General features: G+C 44.2%; 1 protein-coding gene and 1 long non-coding RNA gene across 4 annotated transcripts in view; one reads left to right on the forward strand and one right to left on the reverse strand.

The window, feature by feature from the left end:
- cluha (clustered mitochondria (cluA/CLU1) homolog a) overlaps positions 1–20392 on the reverse strand; it is a 95399-nt gene that overhangs the window by 73836 nt on the left and 1171 nt on the right. The window contains exon 2 of one of the 3 annotated variants that reach the window (XM_069910259.1): positions 18918–19018. The exons of the other annotated variants lie outside the window; for them this stretch is intronic. The gene's annotated coding sequence lies outside the window, so the exon portion shown is untranslated. The remainder of the gene's footprint in view (positions 1–18917; positions 19019–20392) is intronic. 3 annotated transcript variants of the gene reach the window in all.
- On the forward strand, positions 16822–17480 carry LOC138749487 (uncharacterized). The gene is made up of 2 exons (XR_011348688.1): positions 16822–17029; positions 17243–17480. It is a non-coding gene; the product is annotated as an uncharacterized lncRNA (long non-coding RNA).

A 20392-nucleotide genomic window follows, 5' to 3' on the forward strand; every position in this document is an offset into this window, starting at 1 on the left:
GGCTTGAAATGTTGGTATGTATCTTTACTACATAAAGAATGCTGTGGGACCTGCCGAGTTTCTCCAGCACTTTAGCATATTAACTACAATAACAGCGCCTGCAGACATTCTTGTTTAACTTGATTAGCAAGACTATTTTCCTTCCCTAGCTAAGCTTAATTTCAACACATATGCAATGCAGTCCAAGGGCCTGGAAGTATTTTGTGGAGGCAGACATGGTGGGAATATAAAGTTGAAGGAAGTGGTTTGCCTTCATCATAACTAGTATTTCACAAACCATTTTTACAAAGTAGTTCCTGCTAACGATGAGTTGGATGTGCACTGTTCATTTAACTTCACTCAATCATTTATCTTTACATTCTTGAAAAGAGCCAAGTCATCAGGATCTGGGACAAAAATAGTCACCTGTGGTTTGCACAGGGGTGTGAGAAGGAATTCAGTCCTCCAAGGGTTAAAAAGGGCCTTCCAATCACAAGAAAATAATTAATAACTGTCAAATATCACACTGAATAATTGGTCATGGCCAGAATTACTGCATGGACTCGCATCAGCTGGCTACAGCTGGACAATTAATATAATTAACAGGCCAGTCCAACAAAGAACTAAGTCTTTATTTTGATTTTCCTTTCTCCCCAATCTTCATATCCACTTGATTCTGCATGCAGGAGTCTCGTTCTTTTTCTTCTCTTCCTTGGATTCGCTTGTTGGCTGAGCCCCTTCAAAGCCTGACAGTCCTCCGGAGTCACAGGGAGTTCCAAAGAGACGGGTGTCCTGATGGGCACACTATTTCCACAGCGTTTTGATCAGGCAGCTTTCTTTTTCCTTTCAAGGTATTCACTTTTGTTCCTGGAACCAAACTGACCTGCTTTTCTAAGGTTTCATTTTTTTTTTGCTTTACATGCTCAAGGTATGGGGTCACAATGACAAGTGTCGGTAGTGGATTTGGTAAGCGGAAAACCAAACACCCAATGCTGTCATCTCTTTTTTGAAGATCATCACAACCTTTGGCAACTGCCTCTCTGCATTTTGCCACTGCTTCATTTTTAAATTCAAAACGTTTGTCACCTTTCTGCGTGCACACACACACACACAAAAAAATCACACTTCTAGTTACAGCTCAATAATTCACTTGATGAGTCCAAGCCAATAATTTTTCCTCTCCCACATCTGTTGTGTCAGCTATTTCCAGGCAAGTCTCTTCATCATGCAATCTGTTGTCTGCCCTGCAATTGGAGGATTCTGACCTTCCACAAGCTTGCCAAACTGAAGGCTAGCAGCCGCGATCTTTCACCTGTTTTGTAATCTCTTCAAGGGCGGAGGAAAGGTCATCAGAGGTAGAAGAAGGCTTTCGTCCTAAAGCTGCCAAGTATATCCCATGATTCAAGCCACTGTCCTTCGGACCCAATAAAAACTGTCTCCTTCAACACCATGATGGTAGCACTGTATAAAGTTGGAGTTGCCTTACACTCTGGGCTAAATCTAGTCAAGATAATGTAAACTAGTAAAGGCTGTTCCCTTGATACAGTTTTATCCAAGGCAGTGGAATTGGAGAATGCATTCTGGAGAGACAGACAACAGTGGAGAACGGTCACTTCAGGGATTTTCATACTTTAGTCTCGATAATCAAATTGTTTGATTGGCCTGTCATCCAGAGAGAGGCCAGCGGAGTCGCTCATGAGGAATACGATGTGATTAAAAGGAAGACACCAAAAGTTAGTTGGTGGAAAATCTAGAATTAGCAAGATTTCGAGTGAACCCAATTCCCAACCAAGGTTGCGAACAGGCAAAGGCAGTGGATGTTTGCATAGAGACAAAACCCTCGAGTATTTCCAGCCATTGTGAATAAAAAGACACTTCAGCTGCTGTAGCTGCCAGACTCTGAGTGATTTCTCGCACATCGACACACTGTCAAAGTGAACAGAGGACAACAGGCTTCGACAGAATATCCTGCCCCTTTGCAAATGTCAGGACTTTTTTAAAAAAATGGTCAATTGTAAACTGCAGAAAAGTTAGACATCAAAATCTCTCAAGGTTATTGTAAGAGGCTTCTTTGCAAGGGTACAAGCAATCTCAGAATCTCATGGCGGAAAGAAGGCCACTCAGACATGCAATGTGAGCAATTGTATTCAAAGGTTTTGTTGGCAGCAGGCTGTGAGAAAATGTCAAAACCTGCACTTCTTCAGAAGTCACAACTAGCGGGCTACTCATGCTGCTTACACTGACCCAGGTCACAGTCTTCTTTATATGGGACCTCGCTGTACCCAGAGAGAACAAATGCATCCAGGCTGGCTCGAGGTAAACAACAAAACATTTGTAGAAACAGAAAACTGGCAAACAGTCTCAAATCTGAAAATCTCAAAACATGTTTTAACATGTTCATTCAACTCTCCCTCCATAGAGTATATTAATCCTCCACAATATTAAAATACATATCTTTCAGAAAACACTATACAGTAGAAATCTGGATGCCAGAAATCCAGACCATGGAGAATCTGGACTTTTCAAAAAATCTCAAACTTTTAAAAAATCCGTGCGTTTTGCCGTGCCTCAGGTTCATGGCAGCAATAAGCGACCCCACTTCTTAACTTCATTTCTCTTTAAAGCCATTTGTTTTGATAAATGAAGCACCCGGTATTTGTGAATGAATAAACTTATTAAAATGTTCCTGTTCACCTCCTCTTTAAATTTGGTAGAGGCAGAATCGCTGATTATGTTCAAAAGAGAGTTAGATAAGACTCTAGTGGGCAAAGGAGTTAAGGGTTATGGGGATAAGGCTGGAAAGGGGTACTGATGGTAGTGATCAGCCATGATCTGTAAAATGGCGGTGCTGGCTCGACGGGCCGAAGGGCCTACTCCAGCTCCTATTGTCTATTGTCTATTTGAATTTTAGAAGTACTGCCCGAGAATCCGGATAATCTAAACCGACCCAATTCCCGAGCAGTCAGGATTTTAGGTCAAGACTTGTACTGTATTTAAATCGTCCCTTTTTGTGAAAAGTGAGGGCCGCAAAATCATTCAAAAAATTTTCAATTTAAAGCGAAAAGTTAAACACCACAGTAGAAAAATCATGAAACAGTCCTTTTTGGCATTTTGGAAAAAGAAGCACAGCACTCGATAACAAAGTCGCACACAACTAGTGTGATTTAATACCTCTGGCAAACTCCATTTTCAGTTAAACAAAACATGACTTCAACGGGGCTGGAAAGGGATAGAAAACAAAGAACTCGCTCTGGAAAGATTGAGATTCCAAGTCTGGTGTAATCTTGTTTGCTGATTGGAAAGAGCAAACAAAATGAGACATCAGCAACAAACATTGAACAAATAAATCTACTACTTGGTCCATCGGCTCCTTTTGGGGAGATAAGAGGTTAGCACTAATGTCCCCTCTGATTTTTAGCTGTCATAGTGCGTTATGTTGTGCAAATTTTATTCCTGTGAAAGTATGTGCGCACTGAATGCTTGTGCAAACGTAAACTTGAAATTGTTTCAAGATCATTTTGGTCCAGCCGATCTCTCATGGCAAATAAGACTGTATTGGCATGTTTTAATATAATAAAAGTATGATTGAATTCTACAAAGTAATTCATTTTGTTAAGATTTTATTCTATACTTTCAACTTCAGTACAACTCAGATAATCCAAAATCAGATTCTCTGAAATCCCCATTTATCTGAATTTTTTTTAAACTTTCTGACTCCCCAGTCACTGGAGCAAATCAGAAATCTTCATTTATCCAAAATTTTTTCAGAGCCGATCTGACCTCACAGGTTGAAAAAAAATTAGAACGACGATCACCTTCATTTCAGTTAACTCCCTCCCCTCTCTCTTTCAATTTCTTCTTCACCTTCTCCTATTGACTTTTATCTCTAACTCTCCCTCTCAAACTGTGTCTCAAACTCGGATGAATCCCTTGTCCCGGCGTCATCAAGGAGAGCGGCCCCTTGGGCAGGAGCGGGACCTCGGGCTCAGTGACGTTCCCACCTCTTCCCTCCCTCTCCCCTTCCTTCCCTCCCTGACACAACGGAGCTTCCAACACTGAACCCTCCCCTTGGCCTACCACCATACACCAGACTCCCAGGTGCGCGTGTGCAGTACGCTAAGGGGAGAATTCGGAGTCGAGACTCAGGAGTCAGAAGCTCCAGAAGACAGGAGCCTGTCGACTCACCAATGAGTGTTCCACCAGCCCAGGAAGCCTCCCCAGGGATCGGCAGCAGCGGTTAGTTGGCCTCGATGATATGTGTTGGCCAGTTTTTTTTGGTGAGAATTAAACATTATTTGAAGTTTTTGTTTAAACATTGATACAAGTGATTTACTGTTGCTACTGGACTGTTTTAAAAAAAAATGACCAGTTATCTGAAAAAACCATTTATCCGTCATAGGCCCGGTCCTGACCATTTCGGATAATTGGAGTTGCCCGTACTTTGTTCAGTTTGTGTTCCATTAAATAAAACATCAATTATTAATTATTACATTATTTTAGGTAACTCACCTTTTGTGCACACATTCATTTCCTTTGTGCGTGGGTTGCAAAACGTATGCGCACACACACACGTGCACAGCTTAGAGGGAACCTTCTGAATTTTTCAACTTTCCCTCCAGTCTGGTATAGATTAAAAATCGGCCTGCTTCATTTCTTCTTTCAATTCTTGAAGCAGCCAGATGAATTATCCTCACATCACATATGTACTGAGAACAGCAAACTTCGCCCTCTAGGGGGGAAGCTCAAGAACAAGTGTGAATGAGAAAATCAAACTCAATCCCCTAACAATCAAACACAATCTCCAACACACTGCCACCCTCTGCCCGTTACACGATGCACTGATATTTCTCCAGATTGTCCTTTGAGACACAAAAGTTGGTCCTGATAACAACCAGATTGTTATGCAGCCATGGATCCACTGGGCAAGGTGGAACAAATCCTTGAATGCTGTGCTCTGCATCAAAGCAAAAAAAACGAGGCCAGCAATGATTACGTAATTGCAGAATTGTCTCGTAAATAAGGCAAGGAACCATTCTTAAACCTCAGTAGCACACTGACAGTCCTTGATTTGAACTAATTGATCTTTCTCATTGTAAATCTATGCTCTGAAACTGTACCCTTGACCTGCTACTTTGTACAGAGTGAAACCCTACATTCTACTACATTCAGATGCTGTGAATGTAGTAAAAGCAACCAGAAATGCTGGAGAAACTCAACCGGTTTCGCAGCGTCTATAGAAGGTAAAGATGTTTTGGGTCTGAGCCCTTCTTCAAGGAGTAAGCAAAGTAAAGGAAGGTGCAATTCCCCGTCCCATTCCCTTGCTGACATGTCCGTCCATGGTCTTGTGCACTGCTAGATTGAGACCACCCACGGATTGGAGGAACAACACCTCATCCTTCAACTGGATGGCTTCCCCTCCCCTCTTCTTCCCCCAGCTATGTCTCTCTTTCCTTTTCCCTCTGTCTCCTTTCACACAGCCAAAATAAATTTTCACCTCTCCTTTTATCATATCCAATTAACGCCTTTTGTTGGTCTGGATTCTTCCCCCTAGCCAGTTTTTATGCCTTCCTTATTCCTTGAAGGACTCAGGCTCGAAACATTGGTAATATATCTTTACCTCCTATGGGCACTGCAAGACAGGCTGAGTTCCCCTAGTATTTCTGTGTGTTTTTACTGTTACTTTATACAGCTTTATTGTTAGTATGGATTTGCCACACTGTTCACTAAAGAACACTTCTCAGTGCATAAAGGATGTGACAATAAACTTGATACTTGCTACCTCATTTTCTTTGGAGCTCTCTGGGATTGAGGAAGACTCTTACACCAAGGATCTGTGGATTGTTAGGTTGACAGGTAACACTAATATGAGACCTACAGAGGGAGCTAATGGTGCCTAGCCAGAGAGGGAGATAGGTAGTTTGGGAAAGCAGAGGTTGCTAGGTTCTCGATTAGTAAGGGTATCAAGGATAATGGGGAGAAGGTTGGAGAATGGAGCGGAGAGGAAAAATTGCATCAGCTATGATTCAAATGACAGAGCAGACATGATGGGTCAAATGGCCCAATTCCTCTTTTTCTTATGGTCTTCTGCACAATTCTGATACTCTGGAGGTCTCCAAATGTTTCTGTTCCATCTTGAGCGGTCAGACCCCAGAGAAACTCAGGAATCTTTTCCTTTGCCCAGCTAGTAATCTCCTCACATGATGGAGCTTGGGAGTAGAGGACGTGCTTCATGGGTTAATTTGCTGATTCTTCTAATGGATTTGGCAGACATTTTAACATGCCAACGTAACAAGGAAGTAAATGAAACATTTTAATGGACTTTTTTCCTAGTAGGGCCTGAACATAAGCCTGTGCCGCCCTATTACACCTAATTGACCTGCATCGCCGTACACTTTGAAGAGCATTCCATAGGAAACCCAAGCATACATGGGGAGAACATACAAACTCCTTGCCGACAGTACCAGACTTGAACCCCAGTCGCTGCTACTGCAACAGTGTTGTGCTAACCATGCCACTTTATAACAGGTACTGACGGTTCTCTGTCCTGTATAAGGACCCAGCTTAAGGGAGGTGGTAATTGGAGAGCTCACGTCATTTCTGATCTTGTTCCCTTCTCTCGTTCAAATTCCAGCACCACTCAATCCCATGATTTGTACAAATCACCAACTCATACACGGATTTATGAGGCAGACCCTGTACACTCTTTCTATTGATGCAGAGATAGATGCTCATACATGGGACCTCAATACTTGCACCTGATTAAAGCATGCTTCAGGGAAGATACAGAAGTTCAGGAGGAGGGAAATTTGACACGCTAGATCTTGGCAACTTTAAGACCCAGGCATCAATCAAATTCAGGGTTGAGCAGGAGGCCATAACTGGAAGGATGCTGAAATGTAAGATATTTGAAGGACTGGAAGAGATTTTGGAGATACGAAGGCGGCAAATTTATGGAGTATTTGGAACAAATAAGAATTAATGTTTGTTGTCCTTGTTCTGTCCTGTAATCGCTCATATTATTGTGGGATGATTTACCTGTTTCAATTAAGACTTTGGGCTTTATCTGCATAGTGAAACAGAGCAAATGAAAGGAAACTTGCATTCAATTCCGCATACTTGACATTTCACAAACCAAAATACAGGAGCAGAAGTAGGCCAAACAGCCGAACAAGTCTGCTCTGCCAATCTATCATGAGCTGATACATCCTCCCATTCCCTAGTTTTATCCCAGTAACCCTTGATGCCCTGATTAATCAAATACCTGTCAATCTCTGCCTTAAATACATCCAGTAACCTCACAGACCTCAGGACCTTCCGGCTAAAGAAATTTCTCTGCATTGCAGTTTTAAATTGACACCCTTTTGTCCTGAAAGACTCCCCTACCATGGGAAGCAACCTTGCCACATCTACTCTGTCCAGGCCTTTCAGCATTTGAAATATCTCTATGAGGTTCCCCTAATCCCTTTGTACTCCAACAAGAACAAACAGTCCAAGAGCAGACATTACATCCCTCATATGCTAACCCTTTCAAGCCTAGTATCATTCTAGAAAAGCTCCTCTGAACCTTCCCCAACGCCAACATATTCTTTCTCAAATAAGGCAGTCAAAATTGTACACAGTACTCCAATTGACGTCTTGCCCGTGTCCTATAGAATCTCAACATCTTAACAAGATCTCATAGGTCTTTAGGAAACTGGTGAGACTTCCCTTCATCCTTGAACTATTTATAGAAGCAAAAAAGGTGATTCAAGATTTCCACAAATCTTACACATGATGAAAAACTGCCACGATTTAGGATGCTTTATTTGGAAAATTAGATGTGATATTTGTGCAATTCACAAACATCCTGGCAAATTTTCTCCCATTGTGAAAGGTTCAAATATCAATGATGACCAATTAAAATTTAGTTACACGACAGCAAGTGTGCCAGAACATTTTCCAAGATGTGGTGTACATTACCAAAGATGTCAGTGAACCATAGAGAGGAGCTTTAATTGCATCTACTTCATCAGCAGACAAGGATTAACCTTTCTGTGAAAGGGGTAGCTCTTTGGACCCTGTTATTAAAACTCCAACCAGATTCTCCTCTCTCATGGGTACATGCCATTGACTTTTCCAGTATTCTACTTCCCCTCATCTGTAAATATGCTCAGCGTAAATTCTGTTGTTCCAATCGCCCATTACTCACTCTTGTTGCTAGTTCCTAATACAGCAGTTCCTTCCCTTGAAAATGATTATCCAGCTTCCCCTATAGCATGAACTTTTACCACCCTGCTATGCATCCGTAATCTCTGTGCACTCCAAACCTGGCTCCTTGCAAATCCCTAATGTTTAAATTGCCCCACTCTAATTGCTTCCCTCAAACTCCCGGCCTGGCTCCTCCTTGAAGATGCACGGTAAAATATGACCAAGCTTTAGTTCAGCTACCTAACAACTCAGTGTACTTTGTGAGACAAAATGCCAATGAAGTGTCTGTCCTTGGACATTTTACTATCTTACTGCGGTCAAGAGTGTTGCTCCACAGAAAGGAGAAGCTCCCTGTCGATTACAAGTCTATCTGTGGGGATAAAGCTGAAGAATTTTACACATTAATCAATGACTGAAATATTTAATTGACAGACTAGCGCATGTCAACCAACCTTGGGACCGAGGGAAAACCTTGACACCAGTCCAGCGATAAGATTATTAACCTGCTCAAGCCAAGCTTTTGGCTGCTGTTCCAAAATGCTTTTAAACACTTAGTTCGTGCAGTGCTCCCAACCACACTTGTTTCTTCTGCATTTTACAACTTCCGTTGGGTGTATTTAAGGCAGAGATTGACAGGGATTTGATGAGCCAGGGCATCGAGGGTTATGGGGAGAAAGCCGGGGATGGGGCTGAATGGGAGGATGGATCATGATTAGAATGGCGGAGCAGACTCAATGGGCCTACTTCTGCTCTCATGATCTGTCCTCTGGAAAACGCTGCCAGCGAAAGCTCTGTTATCTTCCCCATCGCCCCTATATTGCTGATCTACCTTGGCTCCAACTTGAGCAATATCTTGATTTTAAAATCAATCCTTGCTTTCAAACCCCTTCCTGGGTTTGTTGCACTCTTATCTCTGCAATCTCTTCAGCCTCGTGACTTGTGCTTCATCAGTTCTAGTCCTCCTTCACCACACTAAACAAGTGTATTTTCAAAGCCCCGAGCTCTTCAATTCCCTTAAAGCTCGCTACTGCTCTGTAGAATTTGAACACAATTAGTAGTGCACTCCTCAACTCGGCCAGCAACCCTCATAGGATGGGGTTTGAATATTATATTGGAATATATGGTTTTTTTCCCCATTTAATAACATGGGTTCATATATACCTTGTTTATCGTCACTTGATACTTGTAACTTGATATTAACTTACTTTATTATTCCTAAATGTTCCTATGTATTTTGCTCATATTATAACCAATAAAAAGAAAAAAATTGAACAATAGGAACAGCAACGTGCAGCTGTATTGACAGTGAATCGGTTAGTGTTCACAATCCTCAAATCTACTGGAAAGGTAGCAACTTCTGGAGGAGAAATGAGGTTGAGACAAAGGAGATGATTGTGGATTTCAGAAGGTCTAGGGACAACCATCCTCTGCTACACATCAATACCGCTGCAGTGGAGAGAGGACCAAGTTCCTTGGAGTCCACTTAAGTAGTGATCTATCGTGGACACACAACATCTCCTCACTTGTCAGGAAGGCACAACAGTGACTGCCCTTCCTGAGAGACTGAGGCAGGCAAGATTACTGGCCACCATCATCTTTCTACAGGAGCTCCATCGAGAGCATCCAGGCTGGTTGCAACACAGTGTGGCACAGTTGCTGCAGAGAAATGGACCAGAGGTCAAAGCACAGGTCTACAAGAGTGGCAGAGTCACTGGATCCTCCCTCCGTTCCATCAACGTGATCTACTGGGATCGTTGCCTGGGCTCACAAAATTGTTAAGGACCCCTACCACTCCATACACAGTGTCTTCCAGCTACATCCATCAAGAAAGATGGACACAGACCATCAGAACCAGAACCACCAGACTAAGAAACAGCTTTTTCCTAAGGGCAATGAGATTGCTGAAAGACTGATGAACTGTTCATTCAAATCCCTCCAAGAATCTACTATTTAACAATATTTATTTTTATATGCACTGCATATAAATCTCTTGTAAATGTGTGTTATGTCTATATATGTGTTTGCATGTTTTTACACTGAGGACCGAAGAACGCCATTTCGTCCAGTGGTACTTTTACCATTGTATGATAATGATAAACTTGAACTTAAATGTACAAAGCCTGACACTGTTGTCAGAGATTTTTTTTTATATTTTGAAAATAAACTTCATCCAATATAAAAAATTTGCAAGTAAGAAAGAGTAGTGCATGGTTCTTTACTTTTGTAGTGCTGTTTGGTCAATACATTCATAGTTTTCCTGGTTCCATAGTGTTTGCACATAGTGCCATGGCCATTCATGGGCCCTCCTGGGGTGATACAGACTTCAGGTGTTTGAGGGGCTTCCAGAAGGCCCCTTGATTGCAATCAAGCATGTACTCCTGTGCCCTGGAAACGTGCCAGTTGGCAGCATTCTCTTATGGACACCAGCAAGTCTCAGGAAAATCAAAGTGCTGCAATCTTTCACTGAGCTGATCCTCCTCCAGCGCTTTATATGCAGCCTTGCTAACAGCCCCTAGAATGTTGCTGCCTGAGAAGAAACATGACAAGGTGCTTCGCATGCTTCTCCAGATCCTCTTGGAAAATACAAAATCTGCATGGAAATGGGTGACCGTCTCAATCCCACTGCAGCTGTCCTGAGGGCAGGGTGCATTTGGAGAGAGACTCCATCCATAGAGGAAGGATCTGTCAGGTCAGGCTCCTCTTACCTCCAGCCTAGTGAGATCTTGGTGCTGCAAAATGGTTTGTTCAAGGAACCAATCTACAATATGCAGAGTTCTTTTCCCACGATATCTGCAGGCCATCCCAAGCAGACCACTGCCTGAAGGACTTTTCCCACAAAAGACAGGTAGTGAGACAATGTCTAGCTGACGGGGACATTGTGTGGCAATGGGGCCAAGCCCTTTCTTTGCAATACTTGGAACACTTGGTTCTAAGCACAGCCTGATGCAGCCACACACAAAGATGGCTCGGAATATGCTTTTGCTCCTGCAATCCAGGTACTTGCATCACCCATTTGATCTGTTCCATCTTGGATCGCCAGATGAACTGGAAGATGGCTGGGTAACTCCCCAGAGAGAAGAGCAGGAAATGTGATACGTGCAGCAGTCCCGATGGCCTGATAACCAATTATTGAGAGGGAGTGCTGTTCCCACAATTCTTATTTTTCTTTAATCATGCCTGTTCACCCCTGCCAATTTTTGTAACATGCTTCAGCCTCTCCAAACCAGAGCCTATGCACCTTCAGATGTGAGACAGTGGACAGTCAGCCCAGCTGCTGAAGAGCACAGCATCACAGTTCTTGGGGTCAATTCGAGCCAGATGTGCGACCTCACCAACATCTTGTACAACTTCAACATGACACCCAATTCGTGTATTCAATGCCAACCCGAATGACGAAGCCAAGCATCCCAAATGCTCTCAACCCGACTCTGACCATGACTGCAGCCATCTTTAAAGAGCTACATACCTGCATGCCCAGATCCCTCTGCTTGGTAACACTCTAAAGCAGGGGTGTCAAACTCAAATTCACGGAGGGCCAAAATTAAAAACGTGGGCTAAGTCGAGGGCCGAACTAAATATTTATTGAAAATTTTCAACAACATCTGCATGTTTTCTCTTCTTTCAACATATGTAATGTTAAACTTTTTCTTATTAAAATAAATGTTTAATAATAGTTTTGGATAAACTCTTTCCAGAAGCATTAACAAATGAGAAATAAAATATTCAATAAATAATATTTCTCTATAGAGGATTTGTCAAATGTTGCTAGTGTGCTGTCGAATAGTAAAATCTGAGGGCTATTGAGAATGTGGGAGAATAACATGATTCCCGAAACAATCAAATGGGTGTCCGATTGTGGGCATGAACTCTAGCAGGGTTATTTGCCATGCCCTTTTTCCATTGGTACAGATATCCTTTGATTTACACACTTTTCAAGTTTTATGCCTAATGAGCTTGTATCCAGGTGCAGGACCATTTTTAACCAGGAATATATTTATCACTGTGACATGAAACTATTGGAAGATCGTTTTATCCTGAGATTAAAGTTCATAATCCTTACTCAGGCCTGTGTACGGGAGGGCGGGGTTTGCGGGCGATCGGGTTGGACAACGACAGTGCGGGGGCATCGGCTCTCGCTGCAGGGCGGCATCTCGGCGGATCAGCAACCCCGTCACCGTGAGTCGCGGGTCGGCCTGCAGCAGGGAGGGGGAATGGGCAGCGGTCCTGGCGAGGTCAGCCCCGAGGCCTCCGGTTCCGGGCGCTGGGAAGCGGCCTTGGCTTCCCCTGACACCGGCCAGGCCCCGAAACCAGAGTCCACGGTGAGACCCTGCAACGTAAACAGAGGAGGTGGGGGCGATTAGCGGGCTGACGCCAATGCATTCTGGGATTTATAGTATTAGCTGTGCATGCGCTATACTGGCGCGGCGGCCAGCGGGCCACCTCTAATACATTTTTGAAATGATCTTGCGGGCCAAATATAATTATACCGCGGGCCAGAATTTGACATGTGTGCTCTAAAGCATTGCTGTCAACAGAACATGGGCTACCCTCATTTAATTTATCCAAATGCAGCACCTTGCACTCCACAAAGTTGAACTGCATCTGCCATTCTATGGCTAGTCTCCTCCCTATCTGACTAAATCCTGCTGCAAATCTTCTTCACTGCCCACTGTTGGACATGTTTTAGTGTCGTCAGCAAATTGCCACAAACATCCTTATCCAAATCACTGGCGAATATTACAAAAAGCAGGGGTCCGCTAGTCGTGGTCCTCTAATCTGCAAAAACTCTGACGTCTATCACTGAGTCGGTTTTTCCATTGTCAGCTGGTTGGTCTTCCATACCAACCCTTCATACGAGATGTTTTCAAATGCTTTACTAGTATCCATATAAATAACATCAGCTGCCTCACCCCCATTTACCCTCTGTCATCACTTAAAAAAAAATTAGTGAGACAATTTCCCATGCACAAATCCATGCCAGTTCTCTTTAATTTTCCCTTGCTGATCCATATGTTGATGTATTCTATCTCTCAGAATCCTCTCCAGCAGTTTCCCTACCACTGGTATTATACTAATGGGTTTGTAGGTACCCAGATTATCTTTTCAGCCCTTTTTAAATAATGGCATCACATATGCCATCCTCCAAAAGATCATGAGTCATCAACAATGTCTGTCAAGGCCCCAGCAATTTCTCTCCTACTGTCCCACAATGTTCTTGGATGCATCTCAAAGTTTCCTTTTATTGACACCTAATAATATATTAAAAATGTAATATACTTCAACTTATGTCTGCCGTAGGCAAACAAAGAGCCACCTTGAGCATTGCCCGGGGCCCCTAACATATGAAGCAAAGCAGACACTGAGTGTCCATGGATTCGCCTCCAGTGCTCCCACAGCCTCTGCAGTCGCACAGACTCCAGTTCTAACCATTAGCTCCAGATCCAAAGCGCCGATATGATAAGGAAGCCTTTAGCGCCCAAGGTCCTTCTCTCAAATCCTGGTTCTGACACCGGGTTCTCATGAGCCAGTTTCCAGGAGCCCGCAGCCTGTGTGGGTCCTTCGACCGCAAGTCGCCGGCAGCCTGTGTGGGTTCTTCGACTGCAAGTCGCCGGCAGCCTGTGTGGGTCCTTCGACCGCAAGTCGCCAACTGCCTGCAGCTTGTGTGGGTCCTTCAGCTGCTGAGCTGGAAAGGACCCTAAGATTTATCTGCCTTTATATGATCCAAGACTGCTAACTCCTCTTTACGACTGATGCAGACATGCCCTAGGTTCTAGGCTCTCTTTAGTTACCTCCCATTCCTGTTTATCCTGCTCCACAGTAACTTTACAAAATATTCATTTAAGATCTTCCACATCTCACCTGACTCATTGATATCCCTCCTGATCCTTAAAGAGACTTATCCTTTCCCTCGTGACCCTTTCATTCTTAATATACACAAAGTCTTTTTGGATTTTCCCTTATACTATCTACCAAAGTCTTTTCAGAATCTCTTTTAGCCCACCTTATTTCCCTCTTTAGGTCAGTTGAACTAATGCGATGTGTCAACATTATGCTCCCACATTACTTGTATATCTCAAAGAAGTCCCTCAAATCTGTCTGATTTGAGGGGATCTGATACATCCCTTTTTCTTTCTGTGTCTCTATCTCGTTAACCTTGACATTCCTGCCCTTTACCCTTTACTAGTTGTCCTGGAGAGTGTGAATGAGTGAGTGAGGCACTCACCTTGCCTGTCTTCCAAGTTCATCCTTCACCCTCACCATCATCCTTCACTCATCCCAGGTTCACCAAATCCCTACAGGCCCCTGTCACACTCCTCTGATCCCTATAATAGCTATCTCCCCTCTCCAAGACATTGGACATCCAAGTTTTTGCTTCCTGAACACTTTTGGGTGTATTTTATGCATTTTGGGCTGTTGATCATGAAAATCACCTTTACATTTTCATATCACCGACTTTTTTTAAAAAGATACATTTTTGTAACTTCCTGTCACATTTTGAGCCTACTTCAAGTGTATACAAACCATGAAATGCCACTTGTTGTTGAAAATTCATGTTTTGCATTTGCACTTGGACTTTTCCCCCTGCTGATCTTGGTACTGCAGTCCATAATGGACACGGTGACATTGCAACCATGGAAAAGTGGTATCAGGGCAACTTGAATCAATCAATGCTGGCCGACTATTGTCGGACACTGACACGAGAGGCTTCAAATACTGAGTGAAACAAAAATCACCGGCAAAACATTTTTAGATTAGTTGAACTAACACAATGTCAGCATAATTATGTGATTAAACATACTAAATTCAATAAAAATTAATTTAACGTTTCTCCAACTCCCTAGGTGATACAGCGAATCTGAAATTATCTGTGTTCAGCTTGAATCCCCTTTTCAATAAAAAAAAATGTCAAAGTTAATGTTAACAATGAGTGTGAGGTTTTCCCTCTCATCAAATAACTTGGAGAGGCCCCAAGATAAGGCAAAGCCTGAGGTCAGGGAGCAAAACCACTGTCTCAGAATAAAGAGTTCTGGGGCAAGCAAACCAGCCCATCCTGAAATAAGACAGTACAGGAAAAGGAACTTCAAAGAATGGATCAGTGCGCCTCCCTACACATCAAAAATAATGGCAAAACCTGCCAGAGAGTTACCTGTCGAGAGACTGTTACTGAAGAACTATTATTCCCCAAATTCTATGATTCCTCAGCTCTATTTGCTAATGAATAATCAAGAACATTCAAGAAATCTACAAATGATTAAGCCCAATTCTCTAAAGTGTAAAATTCTTGAAATGCTAACAGGTCCAACAAGACAGCAAGTGGTGTGATCAACATTTCACTGTGAGGCCTTTCAGCAAAGTTATTACCCTCAAAATGATGCCACTTCTTTGGGAGAGAAGTTTGCGAGTATTTTTATTTGTCCAATTTGCCTGGAGGTGAGTTTGGGTGCACAATTCCTCACCATGCAATCCCAAACTGTTAAGCAAAAAGCGCAGTTAAGACTTGCATATTTTTGTGAAAGGTGCTAATTCATTCTTAAAAATATCAAGTGAAATGACAATGCTGTTAGTTGAGAATCTCTGCCTTTAATGAAGGATATTCAATTTATAGCAGTACCTGTCAAATGCTCATAAAAGGAGTAAAATTACAGTGGTGTTAAGGATGTCATTCCTTGAGGGAGCAGGAAAACAAAGGTCTGTGGGATTTAGAGAACATGGTTTCCTGAACAGAGCCACAACAACAGCAGGCAGTGGATTTGTTAGAAGATTAAGCAAAATCAGCCACAGCTTGTGTGTGGAATGTATGAAAGCCAAGAACATCACGGAGGTTCTTGAAAATGATACAGAATTCCTGGTAATTCTGCCGTGCCTGCAGGAAAAAAGTAATATCAGTGTTGTACGTGATGTCATCTATGTCCTCTCACAATAAACTCTAATTTCTCGCCTTTAAGGTACCAACTGTGCAGGTTTGATCAATGTGGCTCAGTAGGGCCTTGCAATATCATTCATTATTCAGCAATCAAATAACGAGCTCCACGCAATCAGCGGATCTTGGTCTCGCGATGTGCTGAAGCCCCAGCACAGGACCACAGGTGGATTGCAATACTAAAGGTAGATCCCAAAAAGGAAAGCAGGGCACTAGTCTACAGCAAAGATTCAAAAGCGAAAGGAAAAGCACACTTTAGAGGTCAGGCTGCAAGGTAGTATGAAGGCCCTTTCAGGTGGACCAAATGCCCTGTGCAAAGGCAAAGATTATACCCTCGAGGTTAAATACTTACCTACCTGAATGCACCAAGATCACCTCCGAGGTGCTGATGCCAACCCTCCTCGGGGAGGGATAATCGGCAGAACATAGCGTTCCACCAGCTCACCTGAATGTACAGCCATGCTAAGCGGCTGTTTGGGGGAGGGCTAATGACTCCATCAGCCTGCGACCCAACTCCCCGCTATCTGACAGGCCCCCCCCCCCACCCTACTGGGGAGGAGAGGTCAGTTGGGCAGGGGTGGTCGGCAGGGGATGTTGGGGCAGGAGCCGCCAGTGGGGGACTTCAGGGGGCAGCCGGTGTGGGCTGTGACAGCCTGGCTGGCTGCTCCAGCACCTCACTGGAGGCTTTGGTCTTCGGGGTCACTCTCTGCAGCTAAAAACGTGGCATAGCAATGGCAGTCTCCCTATCCATAATCCCCCAAGCAGCTGGAACTGTTCTGGAAAACACAGAGTGGATTATGGGTAGGGAAGACCGCCATTGTTATGTCACATATTTATGACAGCGCCAGTCTCCCCACCTCCATCAGATCTGGAGGACGCTACGAGACACCTCTGGATATGAATGGGATGCTGGAACAATGTTTTAGGGCTGCTGCCTGAAAGGTGAGTTTGTAGTTTTCAATCTGCTCCTGTCGCTGGCCTCAAGTCGGAGCGCTCATCTGAAATGGCCTGAAAACTAAAAGCAGGACAATGAAGAGTTCTCAGAAACAAAAAAATGATGATTGAGTTGACAGTACCTAGTGGGATAGCGAAAGTCATTATCTTATTGTATCTGCTGTAATTAACTGAACTTAGATTGTGTTATGATTTCGATAGGCAATTTGACACGTACAAGTGACACTGAGGCGGGGATCCAGACCACATAATCATTGTTAGGTAATCCATTCGAAGTTATGAGGAGAACCTTATCGATGCAACAACTGTAAAGGGCGCTGGACCAAATGTAAACGACCCATGTGAAGACATGATGCTTTAGATTCACCAAAGCCTGAAGTGGACTCTTCAGAGATGTTATGCAAAAGTTGTAGTGAAATAAAGTGATTGAGGGAATTAATGACTGGCTGAACTTGTTTCCCTACAATGGCAATACTGTAGTTAACCGATTACATAAACCTGTGTGCAATTGTTTGAATGTATGAAAAGTGCAGAGTAATCAACTAGTGTACATTTTTGGAATTACACCTTTTATTTAAAAAATGGGTCTTCAAAGCAGCACTGAAACCATATCTTGATGCTCTGAGTTCATAAACTAAAATTATAATATAATTTCCTTTAATTTGGATGAAAATGTGTAAAATATTACATAACTCTAGAGCGGGGTTTCCCAACCTGGGTATATCTACCCCCAGTGGTACATTTGCACTTTTCAGGGGGTATATTGGGTCTGAGAGAATAACCACTACTGTACAAGCTTCTCCACCATGACAAGGTAATAATCCACTTCTCTTTTTTCTTTGGCTAGGTGGGTTGGGGTTGGGTGTTGGGTTTTTCCTCCTTTGTCTTTTGTCAGTGAGGTGGGCTCTGCGGTCTTCTTCAAAGGAGGTTGCTGCCCGCCGAACTGTGAAGCGCCAAGATGCACGGTTTGAGGCGAGATCAGCCCACTGGCGGTGGTCAATGGGGCAGGCACCAAGAGATTTCTTTAGGCAGTCCTTGTACCTCTTCTTTAGTGCACCTCTGTCTCGGTGGCCAGTGGAGAGTTCACCATATAACACGATCTTGGGAAGGCGATGGTGCTCCATTCTGGAGACGTGGCCTACCCAGCGCAGTTTGATCTTCAGCAGCGTGGATTCGATGCTGTCGGCCTCTGCCATCTCGAGTACTTCGATGTTGGTGATGAAGTCGCTCCAATGAATGTTTACGATGGAGCGGAGACAACGCTGGTGGAAGCGTTCTAGGAGCCATAGGTGATGCCGGTAGAGGACCCATGATTTGGAGCCGAACAAGAGTGTGGGTATGATAACTTATACCAACCAAATTGGCATACTGGTCTAGTCCCGTGTGCCTGCTTTTTTCTATATCCTTCTAACCCATTCTTACCCACATACACGTACAAATGTCTTTTCAATGTCAAAACTGTGGCTGCTTCTAGTTTCCTTCGGCAGCTTATTCCAGATTCAGCGCACCCTTTGAGTGAAAAAGTTGCCCCTCAGGTCCCTCTTAAATTTATCCCCTCTCACCTTAAACCTATGTCTTGCAGTCAATCTGGACCCTGGACCAAACAGAGAGCAAGGACATCCAACTACATTTACCAAGTGCAAATATAGTTTTACTCTATCACAGATTTGGAGATCGGACAGCAGAAAATAAAAGGTATTTAAAATCAACTCCAGGTTAAAGGTGAGGGGGGGTCTCCAAACTTGATTTTCATTGGAAGGGTTCCCACAAGGGAGGCCCTGGTGACATCCAACTCCCCCCATGAAGGTCAGGAACCAGAGGGCACTGCCTGCAGGATCAGAGACTGAAAAGGAGGGGGTGGGGCAGGGTAACTAACCTCAGGGCTGTGTTCCTGCGACTGAATCGGCAGATCCAGCTCCAATAGTTTACAGATGACACAACAGTAGTTGGCCTCATCAGCAATATCGACGAGTCGCACTACAGAGAAGAGGTGGAAAATCTCGTAATGTGAGTAAAAACCTGAGTCTAATCATGGACAAGGCGGAGGAGATGATTGTGCACTTCACAAGGACCAGGAATGACCACCTTCCACTACACATTAATAACTGTTGTGGAGAGAGTGGAGAGCACCAAGTTCCATGGAGTACACTTAACTCGTGACGACTGTGGACACATAACAGCCCCTCACTTGTTAGTAAGGCGCAACAGCAACTGCACCTCGTGAGAAGACTGAGGAAGGCAAGGTTACCGGCCAGCATAAAGTCAACCTTCTACAGGAACTAAGAGCATCCAGGCTGGCTGCATCAGTGTGGTATGGCTGCTGCAGAGAAATGAATCAGAGGTCAATCCACAGGACCATAAGAGTGGCAGAGAGGATCACAGGAATCTCCCTCTCCACCCCGCCCCCCCCCCCCCCCCCCACAACCCATCTACATGATCTACTGGGAGATCATTGTCTGAAGAGGGCTGCAAAATCATTGAGGACCCCTTCCACCCCGCACACAGCATCTTTCAGCTGCTCCCGTCGGGAAAGAGATACAGGAGGATCTGTGCCAACACCACCAGGCTAAGGAACAGCTTCTTCCCACGGGCAGTGAGAACGCTGAACGACCAAAGGAATTGCTCGCACTAACCACCTGAAACTTTCACATTGACGAAACAATACTTATTTATGTAGATCAAATACTTGTCCTGCATTGGTATTGTTTGCCTGTATGTGTGTTATGTCTAGTTGAGTGTCTGCGTGTTTTGCACCGAGGACTGGTGAACAGCGCTTTGTCAGGTTGTACTTATGCAATCAGATGATAATAATCTTGAACTCTTGCAAATATGGCTTTTTCACTATATCACAGATCGGGGAGCAAACTAAAAGGTGTTTAGTCCAGGCTAAGTGGGAGAAGGTGGCCTTCAAATTAAATCTTCACTGAAAAGGGGTCCCACAAGCCAGGTAGGTCTTAGTGACACCCAACTCCCCCATGAAGGACAGGAACTAGAGGTGGAAGGAAGGGAGGGAGGGAAACTCAGTCGGAGGGGAGGGGGGGGCAACTAGTTTAACCTTGTCCCGCCCCTCATCACCTTGCCCAGCAACCAAATGGCTGTGAAGGAGCCACCATTCTCTTCCGGATCGGGGGCTAAGAAAGTGACGGGGGGGGGGGGGTTTAAGCTGCAATGAGGGGACTCCTTCCCCGGCCGCCCCCTCCCTCCAAGCCGCCCCGAGCGCTGCTGGCAGCGGAGCTGCTCTCCCGGCGAACAGCGGCGCTGAAGGTGACCTTCAGCCGGCGGCCTCATCAGCCGAGGTCGCCGACGCCCTTCCCCGGCCCTGAGCCGCTCCGCACCCGGCCGGCGAGGCAA

The sequence above is a fragment of the Narcine bancroftii genome, chromosome 14, assembly GCF_036971445.1.
Source record: "Narcine bancroftii isolate sNarBan1 chromosome 14, sNarBan1.hap1, whole genome shotgun sequence".
Lineage (NCBI taxonomy): Eukaryota > Metazoa > Chordata > Chondrichthyes > Torpediniformes > Narcinidae > Narcine > Narcine bancroftii.